At 35.2% G+C, this 25,928-nt stretch overlaps 1 long non-coding RNA gene across 1 annotated transcript in view; it reads left to right on the forward strand.

The window, feature by feature from the left end:
- The first annotated feature begins 374 nt into the window (after positions 1-374).
- The window catches only part of LOC112821475 (uncharacterized), a 59,170-nt gene continuing 33,616 nt past the window's right edge, over positions 375-25,928 (forward strand). The window contains exons 1-2 of the long non-coding RNA XR_003207464.1: positions 375-758; positions 24,320-24,611. This is a non-coding gene — a long non-coding RNA (uncharacterized lncRNA). The remainder of the gene's footprint in view (positions 759-24,319; positions 24,612-25,928) is intronic.

A 25,928-nucleotide genomic window follows, 5' to 3' on the forward strand; every position in this document is an offset into this window, starting at 1 on the left:
ATACTTAAGGTGTTGCAACAAATGGAGATGGCCTCTGCCTTTTTAATACAGTGCTATAAAGGAAAAGGTAATGGTGCTGTGAGCGGTCAAAGGGACTAATTACATAAGTGGTGAGAAATGAGGAGAAACTATTAACTCAGATTGAGTATCAGTGAGGGACTCTCTACAAAAGGACATAATGTTAAAACTGAGACCTACACGAAAAGTAATAGTTATCTAGGGAGAAATTTAGTGAAGGAGGCAACATACAGTCTCCTGGGTAGAAAAGAACTTGGGAGTGTTTCAGGAACTGAAAAACCACATGATTTCCTGAACATAATGAACAAGCAGGGAAATGATAAGATTAAGATGAAGAAGTTGGAAGGAGCTGGGCATATAGGGTGTTTTTATATCCACATTTTTATAGTAAGACAGACAGACTTTGAAAGTATTTAAGAGAGGTAGTAACATTCAACTTATATTTTTAAAAGATCATTCTCGTATAGAAAATCAATTGGAGGGAAGTGGAAGGGAAATTGGGCATTTAATTTAAGAAGAAAATTGCAGAGCCAGTAGTAGGAGATGATGACATGTTCTATGGTGTTAAAATAGAGGTGGAGAGAACGGGAAAGCAACATTTTGGAGATATACTTCAGAGACATTGGTGGCATATTGCATTTTGATAATGATGGGTGTGAAGAGGAAGTGACCCAACATGCTGTTTGAGTAACAAAATAGGTGGAGATTCTGAAGTCTGGAGGAAGAGAAAGATTTGGCAGGTAAGATTAAGCATTCAGTTTTGGATGTGTTAAATTTGAAATTTGTGTCAGACATCCAAGGGGAGCTATAACAAAATCTGTTGGTTATATAAGGCTTGATCTGAGAAGATAATTTTAGTTTAGAAATAGTAATTTTGGAACTGTTGAAATGTAAGTAGTATTTAAAGCTGTGGATATGTATTAAATACCTATTTTATAAAAACCTCCTGTGTTCAAGGTTCTTACGCTCATTAAGGGGAAAAATATGCTCACATAGAAAGTTAATACCAGCCTAATGGAACTAATTGTAGCACATTATAGAGTGCTAGTTGCTTGTTAGGACTATAGCTGGTTCAAATAAAAAAAAAAAAGTAAAGTTCTATTATTGTGGCTCAGAAAGATAGAAGCTTCATTGACCCATGCATCAAAAACCTAGGGATATATGAGATAATAGAAAATATATTTTGGTCTCTACCCACCCTAGTTCCTGGCACAGAGATCCTAAACACTCTAATTCCCTTCTTTCCTTCCTCCCTTCCTTTCTTTCTTTTCTTTCTTTCTTTCTTTCTTTCTTTCTTTCTTTCTTTCTTTCTTTTCTTTCTTTCTTTCTTTCTTTCTTTCTTTCTTTCTTTCTTTCTTTCTTTCTTTCTTTCTTTCTTTCTTCTTTCTTTCTCTTTTCCTTGGCTTATCATCAAAATTCACTTACAGGGCAGTTCATTGTAGTGATATTTTACTAAAGGTAGTTTTGTAGAAGAAGATGTAGAGACAATAACTGTTTTGTAGAGGTTTAAGGTCAAATTTATACTCTTAATTGTTCTATTTTGCCCCCCCTCTGATATTTTAATTTTTTTACTCAAGATTTATTTCTGCATTATAAAGGTGCTTTTTACCTGTGCTTTTTGTCATACAAGCCATCCTTTAGACTTTGCCTTTACATTATTTGGTTAGTAGAATAAAAATGACCAGAAAAAACCTGTCTGGTTTTGAAGGAAAAATGAAATGTCTATTCCTGAGCATTTCCTAGGAAAAACATGGTCATGAAATTTATTGATATAGTTGGGAATTCAGCCTCTTTGCATCCTGGATCCATCTTCTCTAGAAATGCATCCTTTAAATATCATTATATTGTCAGTAATTATGAAACAAATTAGTAAACTTATTCAAATAAGTGAACCATTTGATATTTGATTTTCTCACGCATTTTGACACTGATTTCATTAGACCTTGCCTAAATACTAAAAATCTATATAAAATATTTTTCCAATGTTAAAATGAAATTAATCACATGATATGATGGTTGGTTGGTGAAGATTTCTGTAACTCATTTGGATAAACTAGTCTAGGGATTATCTGATTATTGAATTAGTAAGGCAAGGAAGAGATTTTATAAAATTCTGTTTAGAAGGTTATAAACATCTTTTATATCACACCCTGGGCATCAGTTGATTATTCAATGCCCTCTTCAAGTCACATTTCTTCCATGACTGTACCTTCACAGATGCCTCTAGACAGAAATAATCTCTTCCTCCACTGTCCCTATATTGTAATTAGTACCTTTCTATAATAGTTTGCCTTCTGAAACCTGTTTATTTCCCATTAATAATATAGATGTTTGGCACTATGTAAAGTCAACTTCTGTATTCTACACAGTGTCTAGTACAGTGTCATATTTTTAGTAAATACGAAACACATAAATGATAGCTGATTAAAATATATTCATTTTGAGGGGCACCTGGGTGGCTCAGTCAGTTAAGTGTCTGCCTTCTGCTCAGGTCATAATCTCAGAGTCCTGGGATTGAGCCCTGCCTTTGGGGGGGTGGTCCCTGCTCAGGGGGGACTCTGCTTCTCCTTCTCCCTCTGCCCCACCCCGGCTTGTGCTCTCTCTCTCTCTCTCTGTGTCTCTCAAATAAATAAATAAAAAAAATCTTTTTAAAAAAATTAGTTCATTTTCAGCATGTAAGCCTCAGATTAATGTGTTGGGGAAAAAAAATCATTCTAGTGTGCTCTTTAAGTCCCTACTGGTTGATAAATTCAACCACAGAGGGAAAACCTCTGATTACAGGGAATGATTTTGGCAATAGGATGAATACATTAAAGTAGGTTACCTCTGAGTTGTATTTGTTTGAAACCCTATGAGAGAGCTTTTATAGACATCTAACTTTTCTGTTGCTTCAATAATAAAGAAGCTTTTTATTTAATGAGATTAGGTATACAAGCTTTGCAAATAATTTACATTGTTAAGATAGACTGATAGAGCTCAGCAAGAGATGGAATGAAAGTATTTAGAAATCTAATTATCAGTTGGCATTGGAGTGTGTCTGATTTGGAAACATTATTTAAAAAATGTATTAGGTAAAATACTAGGGAGAAACATGCTCGTATGGTTTCAAGGACCAGAAAAGGGGTACTTCTTCTGACCTCAATTAACTTCAGATGTAAAATGTTTATAAAACGACTAGTCTAAAGGTTAAAAGGTATGGTATGGTGAAATGAAGGTGTATTTCCTGAATTCTAGCTAATAGATTTCAAACTGAAATATGGTTTTACAGTTGTTCCCTGTGTCTCAGAAGATATTGCATAAAGAATATTGTGACAGACATTACTAGCTTTCTCATTTTCCCCTTCTTCCATATGATAGAGTTGAATAAGGAGTGGTTGTCCAGCTAAATGCTCTAAAGTCTTCTCTCTATCCAGATGTGACCATATATTTAAATTTTGGACAGCAGGATGTCAATAGAAATTATATGTTTCACTTCCAGTGTATGTCCTTTAAATTAAGGTGGTCTTACTCCTCCTTCTTTTCTTCTTTCCTGCCATGCTATATGTAGTCTTTATGAAAGAGTTGGAATAGCTGTTTGGACACAAATATGAAGACAAGAATTGAGGATGATAATGCCTCCTTACCAGCCTAGACAACCTATCTTTGTACTCTTAAATAAAGTATAATAGGGAATTAATATATATCTCAAGTTTAGCATGGCACATAAGTGAGGATGGAAAACTGATGACAAAGCATAAAAAATAATTCGAAATAAAAGTGAAAGTGTAACTCTTACACACACACACACACACACAGATGGGGAATAAGTACCTAAATGCAGGTTTGACAGAGGTGGCATACAAAAATGGAAGATACCCAGTTAAGTTTGAATTTCAGATAACAGCTTTTAGTATAAATATGTCTCCAGCCATATTTGGAATATAATTATACTAAAAAGTTATTTGTTAAATTTATCTGATACCAAATAAAAATGGTGTCCTGTGCTTTTATCCAGTGACCATACTTAAATATATATATATATATATATATATATATATATAGAGAGAGAGAGAGAGAGAGAGAGAGAGAGAGAGATCAGCATAAGTGACATGGTAGCATAGGATGTCCCTTGCTCTTGTTTTTGAATCCTCCTTCAACAGCAAAAATTTGGCATCCACGCATGAACAAAAGTGCCTTTGAGGGAACTGTGAGATCTAGCCTCATATGTCAAAGGGCTGGGAAAAGGTATTGTTTACTTCTACATGAAATAATAGGCAGACAGACCCTGGTCCTGGCTGTGGGATCCTGCAGTGGCCTGTGATCCAGCTCTAGCCTCTCTTGGAATAGTCTGGGGGTCTCTAGGAAACACTGTCTTAGACAATCACCCATGGATGAGAGCCTTTGTGGAAGTCGTAGTTTCCAAAGCAAATTTCCAGCACAATCGTTAAGCAAAAGAATAAGTGTCTGAATGCCCTGAAGTGGGTAAGAGGAACAGTTTGATTTTACCTGTTCACTCCTCTACCAAGCCAGCATAGTTCAGGGCCAAGAGATATTTTCTTGACCTGTGATTTCCCCTGTCAGGGAAAGGGAGAGCATGTGAATAAGCACTAAGCTTCCCCAACTTTATGAGCCCCAACCGAAGGAGCTCATTTCTCTCTCATCTTATCCAGGGAACTGAATCTTAAGGTATATGACTGGGGAGTGTGAAGAAACCAGAGAAGTGGTAAATAGAATACTTGGAGGGTATGAAAATGACACAGCTTCTACTAAGCACATTGTAGACTCCATCAAAAAGCCCATCCATGAATCACTGGGAACACTTTACCCACAGATCCCCCAGTGGCCCAGGGGCATCCCAAGCCCTCCCTGTGTCTCAACCCCACACACCCTCACCCTGTGGCTGGATCCCTGTATGTGCTCCTGACAGCAGGAGTAAGAGCTAGCTTTGGCATGTGGCTAATGAGCATTTGCAAAATGCTGGCCTAAATCTGTGGGCCAGGGAGTGACCACAAAGCTGTGCTTTAGTATTAACTTTCGGAAAACAAAAGAGAGTCTGTCAGTATTTGGCCTGGTGCTTTGCAGGATCCCCAGAAGGCATACACGCTTAGGAATTCTGCCACAAGAAGGAGGAAGAAGCATGGAGCAATGTACCCATAGAAAGTCTGAGATAGCCTCAGTATCTCTAGCAGGGTAAATGGAAGGTATTTCTCTCCCAAAGGCAGTTAGTAAAAACTGGAGGAGGTGAATACTGCATCAAATGCAAAGACTGCAACCTAAAACCTCAAGGAACATAAAAATCAAGGTGACATGACATCACTGGAGGAGAATAAAAGAAGGAGTGAAAGCTTATTTAAAGAAATAATGAATGAGAACTTCTGCAAATCTGGGGACACGTGGATATTGAAGACCATCAAGGTCATAGGAAACCAAACAGAGTCAACTTGAAGAGATTCTCTGCAGGACATATTATAATAAAGTGTCAAAAGTCAAAGACAAAAAGAGAATCTTAGAAACAGTAAGAGAAAAATGCTAGTGACTTACAAGAAAACCCCCTTAAGGCTATCAGCAGATTTCTTAGCAGAAGCCCTATAGGCCATGAAAGAGTGGGATGATGTATTCAAAGTGCTGAAAGCAAAGAACACAAAACAAAACAAAAACTACCAACAAAGAAAACTTTACCCAGCAAAGCTGTACTTCAGAAATGAAGGAGAGATGAAGACTCCCCCAAACAGCTGACACAGTTCATAACTATGAGACCTGCCTTACAAGAAATGCTGAAAGGAGTTCTTGAAGCTGAAGTGAACAGATGCTAATTAGTAACAAGAAAATATATGAAAAAACACAACATGCTAGTAAAGGTAAGCATATAGTCAAATTCAGAATACTCTAATGCTATAGTATAGCAAGGTATTAACCATTTAACCTATAAAGGTTAAAGTATTAAAAATAACTATTGGTACAATAATTTGCTAAGGAATTCACAATATAAAAATAGCTAAATTATGACATCAAAAATATAAAAAAGGGGAATAAAGGGTATGTATGCAAAGTTGTTATCAGTTTAAAATAGATCATTCTATATATAAAATGTTTTATGTAAACCTCCTTGTAACCAAAAAGCAAAACCTACAGTAGATTTACAAAGATAAAGAGAAAGGAATTAAAGCATACTACTTTAGAAAATTAATTCACAAAGAAAGGCAGCAAGAAAGAAAGGAAAAGGGGAATTATAAAAGTCAGAAAACAATGAATAAGATTGCATAAATAAGCTTACCTATTACCCTTACCTATTAATAATTACTCTAAATAAAAACGGGTGGATTTCTCCAGTCTAAAGACATAGATTGGCTGGATGGATGGAAAACAAGACCCAAGCATATGCTGGCTAAAAGACACACCTCAGCTGTAAAGATATACAGTCTCAGAGTGCAGGGATAGAAAAAGACATTCCATGCATTTTTCACTTGGTCACTTTCAGTGCTATATCACCTTTGAATAAAATATAGTTTGTCCTCAACTTCCTTACATATTCATGGAAGTATGTCCTGGTTTGTGCTTGGCCTTATACCATACTTCATACTTTAAGGAAGTTGTACTCTTCTTCACCATATCCTGGTGCTTATAGCTTAATGAAAATAAGAACATTGTTAAAAATTTGACTTTATACTTGTGAAGGCTTCACAAATAAAATGAGTCTAACTATCCTAGGAGACTATCCTATCTTTTCTGACCAGAGGGACTTAATAACAAACTGCATACAGGAGATGAAGTAAAAGAAAGTGAAAAATAATACCTCTTACAATGATTTCACATTTCTACTATTTTTGAGTTCAGCATTTCAATTTTCTCTTTTATATTTTATGTAATTATAATCAGTTTTCATTTATTACCTTATACTCAAATTTCAACTACCATATCTCTAAAGTAAGAAGATATTTTAATTAACTTCTTAATTAACATTGATTTATAGTTTGTGTATATTTCCTCTTCTAAAGAAAAAAAAGGTGAGCATTTAAGGGATTCTTTTTTTTTTAAGATTGTATTTATTTATTTGACAGAGAGAGACACAGCAAGAGAGGGAACACAAGCAGGGAGAGCGGGAGAGGAAGAAGCAGGCTTCCCGCGGAGCAGGGAGCCCCATGCGGGGCTCGATGCGGGGCTCGATGCGGGGCTCGATGCGGGGCTCGATGCGGAGCTCCATCCCAGCACCCTGGGATCATGACCTGAGCCAAAAGCAGACACTTAACGACTGAGCCACCCAGGCGCCCCCATTTAAGGGATTCTATCAACTGTCAGTACAGCTTCATTGGTTAGTTTGACGGAACTATGAAGAAATAATGCCACAAATGAAATACCTGTGATAGTGAAGATATCTCTAGGAAAAAGAAATGGTTAGAGTTGAGAGAGAATATAATGTGAAATTAATTTTATGTATTTGGATTAAGAGAATGAGGATGAAATTTTAGGAGATGATTTGCCTGTTATGTGGCAAGCATTGAATTTCTGTTAATATATTTTATATATTTTCATCTATTTAATCCTTAAAATAACGTTTTAAAGCAGATAACACTGTCCCCATTGACAGATGGAAAAAAATGTTCCCAGGAATATTAATGTAACAGACTCAATATGACATTGAGTCTGTTAAAGAAAGAATTAAGAGGGAAGCCTGGGTGGCTTAGTTGGTTAAGCATCTGCCTCGGGCTCAGGTCATGATCTTCAGGTCCTGGGATGGAGCTGAGTATCATGTATCTATCATCTATCTATCTATCTATCTATCTATCTATCTATCTATCTAATCTATCTATCTATATCGGGCTCCCTGCTCAGCAGGGTGTCTGCTTCTCCCTCTCCCTCTGTGTGCTTTTCCTCTCTCTCAAATAAATAGATAAATTTTTTTTAAAAAAGAGTTAAGATTAAAACCAATTAGGCTGTAAACTCAATGCTGTTTCCACCATAACTTGCTGCCTCACTTAAATAAAAGCATTTATTTATTTTTATTTGTTTTTGTTTATTTTTAAAGATTTTATTTATTTTATTTATTTATTTGAGAGGGAGAGAAAAAGAGAGAGAGCACAAGTGGGGTCATGACTTGAGCCGAAGTCAGATTCCTAACCCATTAAGCCACCCAATTGCCCCAAGCATTTATTTTTATTAAGGATAGCTTACAATGAGTAAATGACAAATTTTGGTAGTATAGTGACAATCTGGGCATGAGTAGGACTCAGATCAAGTTTTTTGTTGTTGTCGTTTTTGTTTTAAGATTTTATTTTTATTTATTTGAGACAGAGAGAGAGCATGAGAGAGAGAGAGAGCAAGTATAAGTGAGGGGTGGGCAGAGGGAGAGGGTGAAGCATACTTCCTGTTGAGCAGGGAGCCCGACACAGGGCTCAATCACAGGACCCTGGGACCATGACCTGGCCCAAAGGCAGACAGAACTTACCCAACTGGGTCACCCAGGTGCCTCGATCAAGTTTATTTTTAAAAGATTATATGTCAAAGTTAATTAGGTAAGATAAGGAATTACGTTTGAAATTTTGATGTATATGACTCTTTCTGACATATAACAATTGTTAATTCTAATTAGTTTCAGCTTTAAATCAAAGTTTACATTATAACTTATAGCTTTACAAAGCATTTTACAAATATAAATATCTATAATCTTGAATCATATTTTCTCTACACTGGGATAGCAAATCTAAGTCTGTCAGATATTTTATTCACTGCTAACATATAACTGACAACTGTTCATACCTGAGGCATGCTAAATTAGCTTGTATGTGAAAAGATAGTGACAATCAATCTAAAATCCTCAGAATGGGTACTAAGTGATGACAAGGAAGTCACATCCAGGCATCTGGATCTTCCTGTAATTTTCCCCAGACACCCCGTTAATAAAGAGGCCCCAGACTCTGATAAAGGATGAAATGTTAACAGATCCTGGGAAGAAACTGTTTGTTTCCTTGGCAGCCCTATGAGCAAGCGGGAGTCTGATCATTCCACACCCAAGAGATGTTTAACACAGACGAGGAAAATTAAGATGATACAAATAGATTTCTTCTCCTTTTAACGCCCTGAATTAATCTTCATATTAACACTGACTGAATTGTTAACCAAAAAAAAAAACAAAAAACAAAAACAAAAAAAATTGAAACAACACCCATCCTACAGATGACATTTTCCTTTGTCTCCAGCTGAGTTTCTGAGAAGCACAAGTTTTGCAGAATGTCATTTTATTTGATCAAATATCTCTGAATGATTTGTAAGTCAAACAAACAGGAAATGAGAACAGTGGTGATTATTTTTAGAGTGGTAGTATTCATTCCTGAAATAATATATTCTAATTAGAATGTTACAGGTGAATATTTAGCACAGTAGTAGAAAACAAAATAAACATATTTGTAAATATTTGCATCATTCAGTTGAGAAAAATGAAAATATGAGTTATAATAAATCATGCAGTCTTTTTATAGTATTAACAAAAATGGTTGTAGAAAATTATACCAAAATGGAATTCATAAACCACAGAAACAAAAGTTTTATTTACATGAAATATAAACTGGTTAAAAAGCAAACATTCAAGGATTTAAAGTAAAATGTTCTCATTATATCAGTGAAGCAACTGGGGCTGAGATAGTTTATGTAATTTCCAATCATAGAAACACACACTGAGGGCACCTGGGTGGCTCAGTTGGTTAAGCGACTGCCTTCAGCTCAGGTCATGATCCTGGAGTCCTGGGATCGAGTCCCACGTCAGGCTCCCTGCTTGGCGGGGAGTCTGCTCCTCCCTCTGACCCTCTTCCCTCTCATGCTCTCTATCTCTCATTCTCTCTCTCTCAAATAAATAAATAAAATCTTTAAAAAAAAAAGAAACACACACTGATAGTTCTAGTTCAAACTCATTTAAAAATTTATGTATAAATTTGAGAAAAATAACTAGCTTTTATTTCATCATTTTTAAATGAATGTAATAAAGCAAATTATAACCATATTAAAATGTTTTAGGAAGGGAAGGGAAAAATGAAGGGGGGGAAATCGGAGGGGGAGATGAAGCATGAGAGACTATGGACTCTGAGAAACAAACAGGGTTCTAGAGGGGAAGGGGGTGGGGGGATGGGTCAGCCTGGTGATGGGTATTAAAGAGTGCAAGTACTGCGTGGAGCACTGGGTGTTATACGCAAACGATGAATCATGGAACTCTACATCAAAAACTAATGATGTAATGTATGGTGATTAACATAATAAAAAATGCTATCAACAAAATAGAAATTAAGCAAGTCACATGAAAGATATAATTCCAGTTTGTTATAATACTGAATTGGGTCATAATCTAGCATAATTTCTTCTATAGAATTTATTAATCTGTTTTAATTATTAGGTGTCATACTAATTATATTTAGGAATTGTCTTGGAAAACAGACATTTGTACTGAAATGTAAAATGAAAACTTCTCGTATTGTTGAATTGCAACCCTTTCACCCGTGTTGACTACCTCTAAATCTGATGAATATGCCTATGTAAATTTTTTTTTTTTAAAGATTTTATTTATTTATTTGACAGAGAGATAGAGAGCACAAGTAGGCAGAGTGGCAGGCAGAGGGAGAGGGAGAAGCAGGCTCTCTGCTGAGCAGGGAGCCGGACATGGGGCTCGATCCCAGGACCCTGGGATCATGACCTGAGCCGAAGGCAGCCGCTTAACCGACTGAGCCACCCAGGCGCCCCGCCTATGTAAATTTTTTAAAAATACATTATTCTCTAAACTTCTTGTGTTCTTGAGGAAAAAAAAATCAAAAGACCTAGAAGAGCTAGGTAGAAAGAAAAAGAAATGAATAAGGTTAATTTTGTCAGACAAAAGTAGTTGTTTTCCTTTTCTCCATTTGTAGCAAGTAAAATGGCCAAGAACAGACAGTTCCTAGCACTACTAGATGTGGACACATGACTAAATTCTGTCTAATGCCATCTAAAGCAGAAATACCCTGCTAGATATTCCTAAATAGTATTATCCTTTATTTCCATAATAAAACTTTCTATTTATATCGTGTAAAATGGCCACCAAGATGGACAATTGCTAGCGTTATTATGTGCGAACACATGATTAAATTCTGTCTAATGCCATCTAAAGCAAAAATGTTCTGCAGCAGTTTTCAGAACATTCCTTAAGAGAGTGTGCTGATGTATAAACTCTGTCCCTCCTCAATCATTCCTTGCTCTATTCTAGTTTCAGGAACATTGATCTGTCTACAACTTGGTCCATGTGAACAATCCAAAGATCATCCTAAGAATATATGAAAAAAATAAATTAGAAAGAATTGGATTCCCCAAAGACTTCACAGAGTAGAGGCTATACTAGCCTTAGACTGCTTATAAATTTTTATTTTGTTTATACCACTGTTATTTTGATTCTTTATTTCTCATAGCTGAATATGACAAAATGATATAAATCAATAGTCATATGCACATTATAAAGTGAAAGGGAAAATAAAAGGAAAAATTAAGTTAGAGAAAATAGGAAATCATTTAAAGTCGATCTGGAGCTTATGCTTCAATAGCTTCCTTTATCATAAGCAATCAAAAATATTATCCCCAAGAGCACATGGCTATAACTTTCTGCAAGCCTGCCATACGTCTGAAATTTCCACAATAAAAAAACAAAACAAAATAAACAAAAAAATTTGATACAGAGATAAAATCCTGCAGAACACTGGTGTGAAGAATGAGAACTGAACCAAAAACTACAAAAGAAATAAAATGCACCTGCATTGAGAATATCATCAAAAATAAAATAACCAAGATATAATTAAAAAATCTGCAACACATGACAAATGTCTTAATAAACAAATAATTCATACAAAAAATAGAAAATGGACAAACACATGAATTTATAAAGATAACTGCAAAACGTTAATATAAACTCAACCTCACTTATAATTGAGAAATATAAATTATATCATAATGAAAACCAGTTTCATCCTTCAATGGTTTAAAATTTTGGCAATACTTAAGCTGTGGCTCATGTTGTTAAACGGACACTTGTATATCATTAATAGGAGTGGAAATTGGTGTAACATCTTTGAAAGGAATTTGGCAATACATGTTAAAATTACATGCGCATGTGAATTTGGCAATACATATTAAAATGTGCTCTTTTACCCCAAAATCCCTACTTCTAGAATGTCACCCTGTAGATATGCTTGCATAACTAACTATACAAAGATGGTCTCTGCAAAGTGCTCACTCACAAATTCTTTATATTACCATAAAAACTCATAAGTTTATTGTTCATCAAGCTATGAACAAGCCGTTCTCATTCATTTGTTCATTCATTCACTTGCTTAATGAACAAATGTTTATTTTTGATATTATAGGTTCTCTTCTAGGGCTGAGAATCAATAGTAAAGAAGACAAAGACACTGCTCTCATGGAATTTACATTCTAAGGGCATAGAGGGAGATGGAGAGAGACAAACAATACAAAATAAGCCCCCCAAAATCATCTTTTTTGTTGATAATTGTGGAGACAAAAAATAGAGCAATGTGAAAGCTACATATTGAGGGAATAGTTTTTTTTTTTTTTTGAGGGAATAGTTTTGATAGGATGTTCAGGGAAAACCATTCTGAGGAGATAATTCAGCTGAAAGCTTAAGAATACTTTGAAGGCTGCTCTGCAAACTTTGAGGGTAGCACGTTCAAGATAAGAGCCAGTTCAAAGACAAAGATAATCAAGACTAGTTTGGTACATGTTTCAGTAAATTTTCTGTACTAGTAAAAGGCAACAGCAGGTCATTTAAACAGAACAGACTTTTTTTTTTTTAAGATTCACTTGTTTATTTTTAGAGTGGGGTTGTAGGGGCAGAGGGAAAGGGAGAGAGAGAATCCCAAGTAGACTCCCCAATGAGTGCAGAGCCTGAGATCATGACCTGAGCTGAAATCAATAGTCAGACTCTTAACCAACTGAGCTACCCAGGCACCCCACCAGAACAGACTTTCTAAGAATTAGGGCCTTTGTAATTGTTGGAAGAATGAGCTGGGTTTCCAGGAATGGCCATCAGCATACCAGGGAACCAACCTGCAAGGGAATCTGTCTCTTGAGACTACTACTGGATCTGCTTAGTTCCACACATGCTGCCAAAAGCTCTTATGTAGTGAGCCAAGATAAATTACACAGCTGTTGATATTCCACACCCACAAAGCTGGACACTAGACACTAGAAAGAAAAATCTGGCCACTGCCTCCACCACACCTGCTTCTCAACAACCAGGAAACTGGAGGATGGACGCTTGAATATTGCTATGAGAAGCCTTGGATCCTCAAATTCATTTGGCAGAAGGAAAAGGCCAGTTGGGCAGAAAGGTGCCCACTGTCTCACTTCTATCTTCCAAATGCTTGCACAAGAGCATCTAATCAGCAATCCTGAAATTCATCCAGAAATAAGGCTGGAGGGAAGCCCAGGGAAAGTAGTTGTTAGCTCTCTCATCTTTAGAGGAAGGAATGAATTGCAGTTGGACAAGCCAGTTCAGTTTTGGGAGAAAATTTTATAAGATGAGGCTGAGAAGGTAAGTAAGGGCCGACGCAGGGCTATTTGGGGCAAGGAGTTTGGATTTTATGCTACATGCAATAGAAAGACACTGGAATTGAAAATGGGGCTGGGGGGAACTGTAATCTGGTTTATATTTTGAAGTACTTCTAGATGCAATGTATAGATTGGATTGTAAGGGAGGGAAGAAGAAAGGAAAATAGTCTATAGCTATATATAGGAGAGAGATGACAGTGACTTTATGGAGAAAATCACGAGTAGAAAGATGTAGAATATATCTTGAGGACAGCTAATGAAACTTACAGATGTACCGAAAGTAAGAGGTGAGGCAATGACAAGAATTAAAACTGGATTTCTAGGTTTTGATTTGTGGAACAGGATGCACAATGGTATGATAATAGTAACATGAGGAAGCAGAGAAACCATACAGTGTGGGATGGGGGTTTGCAGTATGGAATTCTGTTTTGTCTGTGAAATTTTTGAGATTCCTATTAAATAGTGATATATGGTCTTGATATAGTTTTGGGAGTCATTGGAACATAAACAATATCTAGAAGCATTGTGTTCCTGGCCATCATTTAGAAGAGGGTATAGATAAAGTAGAGAAAAAGGAGGACCTGTCCCAGGATTGTTTCCATATTAATTAGCAGGGGAGTTGCAGACAGTAGGGTAGATTCAGAAGAATGACAAAAGCCTGGAGAAGAGATTGTTTCAGAAGGAGGCTATAATCAATTGTGATAAATTAGTCATTGTATTTCCATATGATATGTTCCTATGCTGTCCTTAAAATAGCTGGAACAAATCAATATATGCTGATATAGAAAGAATTTCACATATTACTAAGTGAGAAAAATGTTTATTAATCTCTTTGTGTGAACAAAATATGTTTGCATTTATATATATAACTTTCATAATAACAAGATCATTAAATAATAACAATGAAGAACTATTACATCAGCTTACTCATTACAACTCATAGACACATTAGAATGTCCTAATTTATGAAATTATTTCACTTGTTTTTTGGAAATGCTTGTACAAGCCTCTGAGTGACCTCTAAATGGCTAGGACTCTTTGACAATAAGTGGACAGATGTCCTTGTGTAGTAGACAAAACTATAGAGTTCTAGTCCTGGATCTGGGGCTTTCCATTACTGTGACCTTAGCCAGGTAACTTAAACTTATAGAACCAGATAACCACGTGGATAACAGACTAATTCAGTTGTGCTTTTTAACCAGTTAAAAACATGATGCAATTGTGAAATACTGAACTATGTTTAATATAATTCTTATTTATCAGAAAAAAAACAAAGCAAGATGACAAATGTAGTAACAACAACAATAATGACGGCAATGATGGCAGTGGGGAAGGCTTTCCTAAGACCTCCTCTTTTCAAGGATACCAAAAATTATCTGTGGTTCTTTCTGATGTTGCAAACCCACTTCTTCAAAACTATTGTCATTTTTTTCTATCAACATTAGCTCACTGAACCAATACCAAAAATAACAAACAAACATTCAAACAAAACAGTAGACTGGAACTGTTACCCATTAAATGTCTCCAAATTCAGGGGAGCTTTTAGTTCTTCCTGACAATTTTTTAAACTATTCTTGGTCATTGCTTTCTTTCCAGCTCTCCTGACTAATTTCTGGACATCGTAACTATATATCCAATCTGTCTTCATTCACTCTAAATACATAAATTTCTGACAGTTTTGTGGAAAACTGAGAACATGAATAGTGATCAAATATATTGCCCCATCATTATAGGCAACAGATTTATGATTGAGCTAGAGTTCTATCTATTAGACTATATCCTAACAGTTAAACATATAAAATCAGCCTGTAGGGATTTGTTCTGGTAACTTCCGACCCCATATAAAAGAGGATACCTAAAAGCAAATAGAATTTTTTTTTAATTTGAAGAAAAAATGGTATATTACAGGTAACACTTACCTTTTAAAATTTAGTTTCAGAGTATCCTGCATTCCAACCCTTGGCTACTCCCTGCTTCTCCATTTAGCCCTTGACTCTAACCCATCTGGATGCTTCTGAGAGCTGGTCTCTGTCCATGCCCTTACTCTCACTATACAGTCAATACTTCCTGAGCCTACTTGAGATCTTCCTCCCTCCCCAACCAAGGGTTGCAAGCTATGTAGAAAGATTCCCCTCTAACTGTCTAAAAGCTGGCATAAATGTTTAGCTGCCCACCTCCCCTTTCAGAAATCAACTAGAATGGACGCAAACATTTTGTCAGATAGAATGATCAGGCAAAGAACTATCTATAATTGTCTGCTTGGCAGAGCAATGCAATGCTGCCAGAACCATATGAAAGAAATTCAGACCTGGCATTTCAAAACAGGGGTCAATATTCGGGAAATACCACAGCATGGGAGATATGGGGTAGCGGGGGAGGGCAGGATGATTTGGAACTTTCAACTATTTCTTGTGGAAATGACATAACCACACATATCTTGTTCTATTTCTAGTTTCTATGTTGATTCATTCATATGCCTGATTATTCTTGCTTAAAACTTTGAGAAAAAAATAAATTTTGCTTTGTTTTCTCACAAAACTTCTAAATCTTTTTGAAAAAATGCACTAGCCCGACCATGTCTTTCTGTGAAATTTCCCCTTGCCTTTATCTAAATATGTGATGTAAATGACAGCTGTATTCTTCCTAGATATACAGCATCCCTATAGTTCCCATGGTACCACATGGGTGAAGAAGAGAGAAAAAAATAAGTAGATGCATAACCTTGAGAAAACAAAGCAGTAATGTGTTTGTCAAAAACCTACTTCTTAAAGAAATTCCAGATTGATAAATTTCACAGAAAATTATATCAAATCTCCAAATAAGAAGATAATTCCTTTAGTATTGAAAGTATATTATGGCAAATAAAGAAACAATTCTGAATATTTTTACAAGACATCATTGTATGAAATAAGGAAATAAAAATAAATGAAATGTGTATCTTAATTAAAATAAGAGCAGAACATATTCTTAAAATCAAAACCATAATGCATTACTTTCAAATTATTATCATTTCTGATGGCTCCATTTTAGGAAGTCTTTTATTAGAACATATATCAAGAAATAAAAGGAAAAGGACCATTTCAACAGATGATCTGTTGCTTGATTACATTTAAGTTATTTCCTATTGAAAACATGTGTTAAAGTAGGAGTTTTGATAGGAAAATTCAACACAGAATAAATACTGGTTCTCCCAGTATAACTCAGAATCCCAATGGGGAGTTATTTAAACTCTGAGGGAAAGTGTTGTAGTATTTCTCAGATTATACAAAATATAACATGACAAACATATGGACAAGATAAAATCCAAATCATTTCCTTTCTAAAGCATTATATGTCTCATAATACAATGCAACAGGAAGTATGTAGCATCCCTATTAAATTATCCTTGGCTGCAAAATTGAACATAAATCTAACTTTAGATGTAACTCCTAGAGGAACAAGTTAAACTATACTACTGTTTTAAATTGTTTGACTTGTCTATTAATGTGTGCCATCTTTATAATCAGAGAAAGAAAATAATTTCCAGGAGACCCCCTGCCTCAAGGCAACTGGGCAATCAGAGTGTGACCTGCTTCTCTATAGGGCAGATCAGAAACTCCCAGAGAATTAACACCCTGGGAAAATGCTCACCCACTGAGGGAGGGGAGTTGGTGGACTGCTAAAGCAGATATCTGGCCTCCCAGGGGCATGATTCTGGGGCATGTTCTTTCAGACCCACAGAACTAAAACACTGCCTTTTATTCAAAATTCAACAAAGAGGTGTCACAAAATTTCCTTCTTATTTCCTACTCACTCAGTCTACTGAAGCTTGGCTTCTCCGACCCCCAGAACAGAATTTGAAGGACTTCCATTACACTAAGTGTCCTTCAACATTCCTGATGAGTCCACTTTTTCCTGGCTCGGGCAATACTTTCCTTACTACTGAATAGCTAGGAATGTATTTCTATAATTGTTTCTCTCCTCCTGAATCATCAATGCTTCCCCTATGTTTTATGTAATTATCATTTATTTTCCCATTTTATACAGATACGAACACACACACACACACACACACACCCCTCAAATGCACACACTCTGATCCCACATGCTCCTCCTGCGTTGTCAGTGATCCCTCTGCCTCTATTACCTTCTTCTTTAAACACATTTTTTATCCACATAGATATGACAGAGATCTGTGTGAACTACACATCTGAACTCATCACACTCTTAAGGATAAAGTCCATTTATTCATGTGCCTATTGATGAACTGAATTTTGCTTTCCTTTCCTGCTCCCTTCCTGTTCATTCTTGCATTGCATATTACTCTCTAGAATTACTGAAATGCTACACACTTTATATTTCCTTCCACTATGTCTTTTTGGTTTAGTCCAATCTATTCAGAATTACTTATCTTTTTCCTTCCTTTTTCACATTTACCTTTTCCTTACTCTAACTGGCTAACTTCTATTCAACCTTTGAAATTCAACCTGTTGAAATGCCTTGTCTGATTCTTCAATGGTAGATGCATTACATTTCATAACAACAATCTTCCAGGGTTTATCTTTCCAACCAGATTTTAAGTTCCTTGTTGAGTAGGACTCTATTTTATTCTTTTCCTTGTGAAGTACATGGCAAATAGAGGCTTTCAAGTAATCTAAATAAACTAAATTAATGCCTTAATAAATACATTATAAATAAATTGATAACTGGAAGATTTCCTAACATCTCTAAATCATTGCTTTTCCAATTTATAAAAAGTTATTAATAACTTCCTTAGAGAATTATTTAGTATACTATGTATCTTAAGGCCTAGTGTAGTATCTGGCTCATCTAAGCAGAAAATATTAGTCCCTGTGGCAGACTATATTTTTAAAAGATAGCCACACGAATAAATACTCCATCCTACATGTCCTCTTTATTTTTTTTTAAGTGTTCAGTGAATTTTATTACATTTACAAGGTTGACAACTGTCACTGCAATTATAATTGTAGTAACCTCATGGCCATTTTTGGTTACTGTTCATTTCTATCCCCAGTCCTGGGTAACCACTACCCAACTTATTCTTTTTTTTTAAATTTTTTTATTGTTATGTTAATCACCATACATTACATCATTAGTTCTTGATGTAGTGTTCCCTGATTCATTGTTTGTGCATAACACCCAGTGCTCCACGCAGAACGTACCCTCCTTAATACCCATCACCAAGCTAACCCATCCCCCCATCCCCCTCCCCTCTAGAACCCTCAGTTTGTTTTTCAGAGTCCATCGTCTCTCATGGTTCGTCTCCCCGTCCGACTTACTCCCCTTCATTCTTCCCCTCCTGCTATCTTCTTCTTTTTCTTTTTTCTTAGCATATCTTGCATTATTTGTTTTAGAGGTACAGATCTGTGATTCAACAGTCTTGCACAATTCACAGCGCTCACCATAGCACATACCCTCCCCAATGTCTATCACCCAGCCACCCCATCCCTCCCACCCCCCGCCACTCCAGCAACACTCAGTTTGTTTCCTGAGATTAAGAATTCCTCATATCAGTGAGGTCATATGATACATGTCTTTCTCTGATTGCTACATGTCCTCTTTAAATATGAGGTTGACACTTCTCTATTAAAAGGTGGTATCTATGAACCTAAGGAATCTTTATTGTATGCTACTAAGTTCTAGAGTAATTACACATACATTAAATGAAAGAGTTTAGTGTTACTTCAAATGTCCTATGTGAGCAATTATCGGAAATGGTCTCATATGTAAGGTATTTACAAACAATACATCTATGTCTTCACATAACCGTGCTTGTGGTTGACCACATCATCAGAAAGGCAAAGCACTAGGGCAAGAAAGACAGGGGAGAATGAAACAAATTATTTCATTATTATTTTCTCCATACATGTCAATTTTAGTTTAAAATAGTACAAACACAATTCCCAGTTATCACTATGACACCTAATTGGAGCATATGGCCCTAATATTCAAGATAAGGAACCTGATTTCAAACTCAGACTGATGATTTCATGCTTAGACAGGGTCAAGTTCCAGTAGGAAAAATAAAGGAAAATGTGTGGCAGTGAAGATAACTTAAATGTGGAATATGTGGGAGTTGGCATGAAATTTCCTTTGTAAAGTCATTTAAGGAGACAATAAAAGGAGGAAAAAAAGGAAACTGTTGACTGCTTTGAAGAAAAGCACTAATTTTTTGTCACAATAAACATTTACCAAGTTTCATGTATAGGCAGACATATACAAATAAAAGAATCCTGCTACTAAATTTAAAATAGTCATTTGGTTTTCAATGTTGTATAATCAAGGATAATGTGTAGAAAATAAAACTACATTCTTTTACCCATAGTCTTCTCATTTTGATTAAATATTGCTTATGATTCCTTTGAATTCTCTTAATATTTAATTAGGAGACACCTCTTATTTCAATCAAACACAGAAGTTGTGAAGTAACAGAAGAAAGTTCTATTTCCTCAGCATTATGAAACTGATATGATGTTATTATCTCCAAATCTCAGGTAACATTCTGAGTCAATCCATGTCCTCATGGATTCATTCAAAATTTCTGAGCACTCACCATATCCCAAAATGCTATGCACAACAAATATTAAGATCCCATAGAAATATCATGTTTTAATGGAAAACCAGTCAGGTAACCAGCTAAGAAAAATGCAACAAGTAGTCTAATAATGATATATTCTTAATCCTTTACAGTAAACAGACAATCCTCTACATGCCCCTCCAGCATCTGAAACTATCACAAATAGCCTTTCTTTTCATATCAGGGCTCTTACGCAAAGGTTATTATAAATATATATATATATAGTGTCCTTTTGAACATTTGTAAGGACAATAAAGGTTCCTTGTCTTGTACCTTTAAATTCACTATTCTCTTCTGTGAGCTATGAAGCTGTGCTTAGAACTCTGCAAACTACATTTCCCAGATACCTTTGCCATCTGATTTCCTGTTAGCTTTTGCCTGGAGGGAATTTAAAAAGGACTCAAAGGCATGAAGGAAGAAGAATCTTCACTTTCTTGTCAACATGGCACCAGCAAGAGGAATTAGCCTCACTAGAAGAAACTAGACTTCACTCGGCATTGGCACTTGACTGTAGACTCCTGCCATTTTTATAATTTCTATTACAAGTCTCTTCAATAATCCTTGGACTACACCCAGGACCACCACCTAGTTACTAGCAGCAGCTATAGAGCTGCTATGTATACAGCCCCAACCATGGAAATCCAAAGCACATTTCACAATGAAATATGATGGATTCCTTATCTTAAATTTCTTCTGTTGCAAAGTCTAATGTATTTTTTATTTCCCATACTAAATTTTTACTGAACCTACCACAAATGTATAGAAACATCTAATCACAAGAAATTCACAAGTCTTTGAATGTACCCAAGAATTTATTCTATCATTCTTTCTTTCCTGACTTCTTAAAATGTTCCTACAGAAATTCAGTATTTCAGCAGGTAATGAGTATTTTGTGTATGTGAATGCAATAATAAATTACATAGAGCTTTCAAAATAGTTATACCAAATATTTTTTATATATTCACTCCAATTTTGAGGTTTTGAGGTCTCTCCTCCCCATTTTTTTCTATTTATAGGAAACAAGTCAGAAAAAAATATTATATAACAATTGTTCAAAAATAACTACTGTTTGCTTTTTCAATTATTTTTAGGAAACCACAGGAATAACTTATTTATATGCATTAAATATAATTTTAAATTGAATTTCTACCATGGAAAAAGTATAAGACATTTAGATATATGTTGAGGAAGCATAATTGAAGTACATAGAGGCATTATATGAAAATTGATATGATATGTTTTATATATTACAAGTAAAATTTGTTGCCTTGGAATCTCTAGATAAAGGGAAAATATTGGGGGGGTATCTCATATTTTACCACCTCACTAACTAGAACTTATTTATTTATTTGGAGGAATTTGAGTTGTAAATAAATACCATTTTATATTCCTTAAGCACTCAGTTCAATTATGTGCTGTCAAGTATTTTGTATGTAGAGATTCTGCCAGGCCAGCTTTGATGACTAGATAAGACCCATTTGGAATTAACAGCATCCATTTTTCATTTAAATGAGTTGTGCTATAATCTCCAAAGGAAATTTTCTTAAGAAAATTAAAACACAAAAGACCCTGAATCACCAAGGAAATGTTGAAAAAGAAAAACAAAGCTGGGGGCATCACGTTGCCTGATTTCAAGCTATATTACAAAGCAGTGATCACCAAGACAGCATGGTACTAGCACAAAAACAGACATATAGACCAATGGAACAGAACAGAGAGCCCAGATATGGACCCTCAACTCTATGGTCAACTAATCTTTGACAAAACAGGAAAAAATATCCAATAGAAAAAAGACAGTCTCTTCAATACATGGTGTTGGGAAAACTGCACAGCAATATACAGAAGAATGAAACTCCACCATGCTCTCGCACCATACACAAAGATATGGATGAAAGACCTCAGTGTGAGACAGGAATCCATCAAAATCCTGGAGGAGAACATAGGCAGTAACCTCTTCGATATTGGCCACAGCAACTTCTTTCAAGACACATCTCCAAAGGCAAGGGAAACAAAAGTGAAAATGAACTTCTGGGATTTCATCAAGATAAAAACCTTCTGCACAGCAAAAGAAACAGTCAACAAAACAAAGTGCAACCCACAGAATGGGAGAAGATATTTGCAAATGACACTACAGATAAAGGGTTGGTATCCAAGATCTATAAAGAAATTTTCAAACCAACACCAAAAAACAAATAATCAAGTCAAAAAAATGGGCAGAAGACATGAACAGACACTTCTCCAAAGAAGATATACAAATGGCTAACAGACACATGAAAAAATGTTCAACATCATTAGCCATCAGGGAAATTCAAATCAAAACCACATTGAGATACCTCCTTACACCAGTTAGAATGGCAAAAATTGACAAGGCAAGAAACAACAAATGTTGGACAGGGTACGAAGAAAGGGGAAGCTTCTTACACTGTTGGTGGGAATGCAAGTTGGTACAGCCACTTTGGAAAACAGTATGGAGGTTCCTCAAAAAGTTAAAAATACAGCTATCCTATAACACAGCAATTGTACTACTGGGTATTTACCCGAAAGATACAGATGTAGTGAAAAGAAGGGCCACATGCACCCCAATGTTCATAGCAGCAATGTCCACGATAGCCAAACCATGGAAGGAGCCGAGATACCCTTCAACAAACAAATGGATAAAGAAGATGTGGTTCATATATATAATAGAATATTACTCAGCCATCAGAAAGGATGAATACCCAACATTTGCATCAACATGGATGGAACTGGAGGAGATTATGCTAAGTGAAATAAGTCAAGCAGAGAAAGACAATTATCATATGGTTTCACTTATTTGTGGAACATAAGGAACAGCATGGAGGACATTAGGAGAAGGAAAGGAAAAATGAAGGGTGGAAAATCAGAGGGGGAGATGAACCATGAGAGACTATGGACTCAGGGAAACAATCTGAGGGTTTTAGAGGGGAGGGGGGAGGGAGGAGTTGTTAGCCCGGTGATGGGTATTAAGGAGGTCACGTACTACATGGAGCACTGGGTGTTATATGAAAACAATGGATCGTGGATCACCATATCAAAAACTAATGATGTACTGTATGGTGACTAACGTAACATAATAAAAAAAAGAAAATTAAAACACCTTTTATTTACCACTTGTAACATAAAATTGCATATCAAATTTGTTCTCTGAGATGGTGAGAATGCATTCTTCACTCATTTCCATTAATATCACCTCTTACAAAATATAGCTAGGTAATTTTCTAATTTTAATGCATAAAAGTCATGTTGAGTTATTTGTTAATTATATAAATTCTTAGGTCATAACCTAGACTACTGAATCAAAATCTCTGAGAGATAGGCATAAGTATCAACATTTTTAACAGGTATCTTAGTTACATGTAATAGTAGCAGTCTATAAAGCATATTTATATAAACACTAGGGTAGTTTTGAATTCTTTAAATCTCCATTACTACATGAATAAAAAAACTGACTGACAGAAACTAGCCGAAATACTGGTATAGAAACACATTTCCAATAAATTAGATATAATTCAGTATTTAAGAGCATTACAAAAAATAAAAAAATTACAATTGACTTCCAAATAAGATGTTATTCCCAATGAAAATTTGATAATTAAAAAGCTAAACCTTAACTGCTTGAAAAATTAATTTCAGTGGAATCCAGTATTCTTCGATAATACTAAAAAAGTGAAATATTATCAAGTGAACACTGGTTGCTACTATTTTTTTAAAGATTTTATTTATTTATTTGAGAGAGAGATAGCAAGAGACAGAGCATGATGGGTGTGGGGGCAGTGCAGGGAGAGGGAGAAACAGGCTTCTCACTGAGCAGGGAGCCAAAGTGGGCTTGATCCCAGGACCCCTGAGCTGAAGGCAGACACTTAACCAACTGAGCCACCCAGGCACCCCTTGGTTACTACTATTTAACAGCATTTTCAATGAATTCTCAAATTATTTGTGAGGAAAATGTAATAGTGCTTCAACACAGGACTAATTTTCTACCCCAGTAAATCTAAGAAAATGAGTAATCTTTCATAAAATGTATTCTGGCTAATATTTGCAAAGAGCCCCGTAACACTATTACCTAATTATTATCTGAAAAACATGTCAAAAAATTATTTTTTGCTTCTAAGGCAAACAAATGCCATTCTAAAAATAGCATTTCTGGGTAGTCTCCAGACACTTGCAGACAAGGATTCTTACATATATATGAAAAAAAAAAAGGATTTGGGAGTCTCTTCTGATCTATATACAAGAAAGAATGGAAGACAAATGATGGAGAACTAAACTGAATGCCCAAGAGAAAAATCTACATTTCAAAATCTGAATATATTCCTATTCCAAATGAATGTGTTGCCAACAACCTTTAAGGATAATTCACATCAGCTGCAAAGGAAATGTGATTATAGCTTGTATAATGGTGGCTTCAATCACATATCCATTGGTCTGGAAAAAAGTACATTTTTCTAAGGTAGGTGCTATTTTCAGACATTTCATGTGAATTTTGGAGAATTATATGTATATGAGTAACTTTTCCTGTTATGCTTTCTAAAAGAAAAAAAAAATGGTACATTGCCAAGGAATCTCAACACTATGGCGACATTAGCAGTTTTTTCTCTTTGCCCTTTCCTAAAATAGAATCATTCTTTTTAAAAATTTTGTATTACTTTCAAGTTTTCTTTTGGTTACTTTGGGAAAATGTTGAGCAAATTCACTTAACACCAGAGAACCTGTATTTAGGATGATCGGTTTTTATTCTTCTAATTTTAAGAATGTTCACTTTTTGACACACTGTAATTAACTAGCATCCTTTTTTTATGTCATTCCTTCTGCTTTCTTTCTTCATTTCCTTCTCCCCTTTTTCCTCCTTCTTATCATCCTTCCCTTCCTTCTTACTTATATTTTCCTCATCTTCACTCACAAAGAATATTGGAGATTTTACATGAATCCTTCAAATACAATATAAAAATCAGGTATTCGATCCATAAAAGTTGGAAGAGAAAATTAAGTTTTCTTTTAGAAAAATAAATTCATGTCATAATATCCACAACTGCTATTATATTTAGAAAAAAATGTTTCTAACACTCTTAATAGTTACTATGCAGTATATATATATATATATATATAATATACTCTCTATATAAGATATATACATATGCATATATAAAATATTTTTATATATTTTATTTATATATATTTTATATAATTTGTATATATATAATTTATATAATTTGTGTATATATATGATTTATATGATTGTCTAGGAGCAAATATACTTTTTCTTAACTTAATTAAAGCTTTCTATTGAACAGATCTTTACTGAGGGACCTACTATGGCCATGCCTTAGGTGATCACTTCAAATGCGAAACAAGATACATATACAGATATATGCATGTTCCTATGAGATGAGAGGGAGGTGCTAGTTAATGTCATGGTGATAATCATTTCCCAGTAGAAAATGTATCCAACCAATACATTTCACACCTTAAACTCAGACAGTATTTTATGTCATTTATATCTCAATAAAGCTGGAGAAAATATTTTTGTGTAGATATTTGTTTTCACTTCTCATGGTTAAATACCTAAATATGGGATTTGTGAGTAGTATGGTAAGTGTATATTATATCTCATTAGACACTGTCATACTGTTCCAAAGTAGCTGTTCAATTTTTCACTCATATAAGGGGAATCATGCAATATGTAGTCTTTTGTGTTTGACTCCAAGCAATGTATCTAGATTTGGAGTCGTTCCCCATCCTAAACAGACCATAGTCTGTCTTTTTTACA

The sequence above is a fragment of the Callorhinus ursinus genome, unplaced genomic scaffold (genome assembly GCF_003265705.2).
Source record: "Callorhinus ursinus isolate GAN/ISIS: 27379988/994484 unplaced genomic scaffold, GSC_fseal_2.0 scaffold10, whole genome shotgun sequence".
NCBI lineage: Eukaryota > Metazoa > Chordata > Mammalia > Carnivora > Otariidae > Callorhinus > Callorhinus ursinus.